This window comes from Molossus molossus, unplaced genomic scaffold, assembly GCF_014108415.1.
Source record: "Molossus molossus isolate mMolMol1 unplaced genomic scaffold, mMolMol1.p scaffold_m16_p_12, whole genome shotgun sequence".
NCBI lineage: Eukaryota > Metazoa > Chordata > Mammalia > Chiroptera > Molossidae > Molossus > Molossus molossus.
The window spans coordinates 43,752,293-43,756,521 of NW_023425347.1; positions in this window are offsets into that span (position 1 = coordinate 43,752,293).

Sequence of the window (4,229 nt, forward strand, 5' to 3'; positions counted from 1 at the left end):
CACACATACTTAACATGGTTGAAGTAATGAAATGATATTCTCGCCTCTCTGGACATACCGTCGTGTCATTTGAGCCTGCAAATGACCAACTGAGACCAATTACAGATATCAGGTACATCACTTGGTCATTTTAAATGATGTGTGAAAACAGAGTAAACAGGGACTGATTTTTATATCCCACTTTGATTCTACTCAGCTGCAAATTTTGACAAAACTTGTTTTGAATAGAGAACTAGGGGAAGATGAGACAAAATCAGAGAAAGACAGTTTGTAACGTATTGGTGCCTTTATGTATATACTTTTCCCACCACTGGCTCATCCAAGATACTTTTAAAATCAAATTATATCGCTTATAACCTATGTGTATGAGGTAAATATTTTACACAGTTTTAACTTCCTGTCCCATATATGCAAATGTTTACATCAGGATGTTTGTAGCTATATTATCATAGAATTTTAGACCTGGAAAAGAGCTTAAAATTAATCTTCTGAAGTCCAAGCTTCTAATCTTACTACTACTAAAAAAAAAATCTAAATGTTACAGAAGTAAGGAAATTAACTTCAAATCACAAAGTGATTTCACAGTCCTGAAACATGTTGACTCAGTGCCTCCAGATTTTAACCCTGCCCCTTGGGCCTCCAGAAACTCGCCCAGCACTCTGCACAGTGGGAGGCGCGTGGACAATTGTCGTGAGGGATGAAAGGAATCAGTTCTCTTGAATACAAGTAGGAGTGCATTCCTGTAACTTAACATTCACGTGGTTTTCAGGATAAACATATTTTCCATGCATATTGGATGCATAGAAAACGTAGTAGCCCAGATGAGTGCTTAAATGTTACAGACAAAATATGCCTGGAAGGGGAGCAAAATTAGAGCAGTACAGGAGTGACTCTCAAAATCCCACAGTCTGAGACCATTGAAGAATATCCCAACTTTGTGGAGATTACAGAATAGTTGCAAGTCTCTAGCTACTGAGATCTTGGAACGACGGAGGCATGTATGTTGAAATGCCTGTCCTTGACCTTGCTATGATGTGCTTAGACTGTGTCATATTCATCCAAGCTGGGCTCTCCATACCCCGATCCACATGCCTAAAAGGAACCGCCTCACTATCCCAGCAATCACTGCGGCCAAACTTTGTGCTGAACTGACCTTCCTAAAACACTTGAACAGATCATGGCACATGAATTCTCAATAAAAAGTGTTGCTCATCAGGTGAACTAACTTTACCCAGAATACTGGAAAATTTGCAATTTGATACACCGGGAAATATGTAGATTGAAGCTACAGATACACATGGCCAACTCTCACATTGTGTTAATGAATCAGCTTCCATACCATTTGTAAAGGAAAAACACACTGGTCATAACTTTCTCACCCTCCATAGCCTTATCTTAAAAAAGAGATGGAAAACGTCTCTGAATTTGGGAGAAGAAAAGTATCTTTTTAAAAATTTTAATCCACTCATGCCAGCGATGGTGGATTCTACAAAAAGAGTAAGATCTTGACATCCACTGTAGCTCCAGCCTCCCCATGGCTCAGGGAGAAAGTTTTTGCCACCCGGTATCTCTGAGTTAATGGAAGTGCTGGTTGGTGTCCAGACAAAGACAATGTATGTCTTAGGCCCTGGGCTGTGAGTAGAGGTAGACCACCTCGGGTAATGCCCTATGGCATTAACTCATAGTCCACACATTTTGGCACTAAAGAAAGTATTGAGCCCTGGCTGGTTTGGTTCAGTGGTTAGAGTGTCGGCCCTTGGACCAATAAGTCGCAGGTTCAATTCCGGCCAAGGGCATGTACTTCAGTTGCAGTTCAGCCTGGCCCTGGTCAGAGTTGTGTAGGAGAGGAGGCAACTAATTGATGTGTCTCTCTCACATCAATGTTTCTCTCTCTCTCTCCCTCTCTCTTCTCTCTCTCCCTCCCTCCCACTCTTATCTGATGATAAATGTATAAAGTAAAAATAAAAAAAGAAAGTATTGAATCTGGGGATTTTTAGTTGTTAAGAGAGGAGGACACAAACATACATTATTATAATGTAAATCAAGATTTACTACCTCGAGAGATGTATAAAATATTATAAAGTGTTGATGAAATTCTTTAACTGATAATGTGAGGAAAGTGATATAATGGTTTGGCATTCGAACTGAGCTGTGAACAATTTGTGGAATTCTAATGGGAAAGAAACACAGCGATTGCTTGTGTCCTGTGCTGCAGGAGTAGTAGAAGCAGGAACGTGTATCCTGTGTTTAGGAATGGAGGGAAGACCAGAGACTGAAATGTAAATTGTGGGGCAGAAGAGGGGTTATAGGACGGTCCACTGAACTTTTGCCTCCAGATCTGTTCTTCAGGCCGGCACCCAATTCCATTCCAGACCACAGAACAGCCATCCCCTGCACACCGCTTTGCCCAGGCTCCATCCACCTCAGCGGCTTTATGTTGGCCAGCAGGAGATGGTACTGAGATTGGAGGGCAGGAGTGCAGAGATCCTGGGTATGTCTGCTCCCCTCACACTCTTGAGCACGACCTTTAGCAGCTGCTGTGTCTTCTTCATGGCTCCAGCTTCCATGGACAGCCCTGCCCTGTGCGGTTTCACTTCTCACCAGGAAACCCTCACTGTGGTTGGCGTTTCATCTGAAAAGCTTTGGCATCTTGGTACTGGTAACACCATCTCATCACATTCTCTCTACCCTACAGGTGATAGTGTCTTCCCGTTTTATCCAAATGTGTCACCCAAAATATGCCTCTTTGACATAAAAATTATTTTGAGCTAAAGGCAATTAAGAAGGAGGAAAAGTTTTTTCTACCCTCTCCTTTTCTGCCTAAAAAAAAGGATATAAATTCTCCCTTTACTGGAGACACATTCTTATCAGCCCAGAGCAATCCACAGACAAACCTTATTCCATCAGTTCACTTAAAAATATTACCGCCTTTCCACTCTTTGCCATTCTTGGAAGCCCTAAACTGCTTTCCTCTGTGCTGAGATTTCTCTACAAATTTATTGTTCTTTGTTGAAGACGGTATATGAGCTAGAGTTCTAAACCACAGCTTTGAGTTATTTTGGCTGGGGTTTTCCCCACATGATGTGCACTATATGTTTAATAAATTGTTTTTCTCTTATTAATGTTTTTTATTTGAAGAGCCCAGGTAAAAGCCTAGGATTAGTAGAGGTACAATTTTGCTCCCCCACCCCCACCCCATGACTTATGTGTGGCTTTCTTCTCTACCCTTCATTTGACTTCTTAGTTTCCCCATCACTTGTGTAGCCATATTTCTACGTTAAATTACTGCTTAAAAGACCTGGATTTGCTTCTGTTTTCTGCCTGTAGTCTGATGGATGGCCATTAAAACTGACCAATAACAGCAGTAATGGCTTCAGCTTCACCGTTCTTTGCCTTTTCCTCCTTTAGTCCTCTACACTTAAATAGAGTACGTTTTGCTGTTGCTCTCAATTGGCTTTTAATGAATCAGGTTCACATCCTATCAGCCTTCATAGGTTTTATAATCACTTCATTTACTCTCTCAAAACACTATTGAACATCTATTATATGCAGAATCTGTAGTAATTGAACTCCTGCCCACAAAAGGCAGTATGCCATATACAAGGCCATGTAGCTAAATAATTAACTTACAGTATGATGTTTGATGGGTATCTACAGAGAGTCAGAAGAATGCAAATGACAGAGAAAGCAGTTCTTGATTGGCAAGTAATAAAGGGGTTTGGTGGGAATATTACAGAAGGAAGAGCAGGAAAAGATGAATAACGATAACAGGTATTTATTTAGTGTTTACAGTGTTTCCAACACTTTTTAAAAAGTGCTTTACATATACTCTCTCATTTAATCCTCGAAACAACTCTCCGAGGTAGGTACTATAATTAGTCTCATTAACCAGATAAGAAAATAGGGTAAATAGAAATTAAGCAACTGCCCCAAAGTATGAACCAAAGCATGAAGACAGGAAGATGCATAAAGTAGTCAGGTAGAGAAAGTCACTCAGTGAAGTTCTTGTTTTATTGTTTGAGATCAACAATATTCCAGATTAGGAAAACCATCCTAAGAAGTTTGGACTTATTTCTATGTAGCTGAAAGGACTCCATTTTATTTATTTATTTTTAAATATGATTTTATTCACTTTTTGGGGGGAGAGGAAGGGAAAGAGAGATAAAGACATCCAGGTGAGAGAAACACCAATTGGCTGCCTCCTGCACGGCCCGCACTGGGGTCGAGCC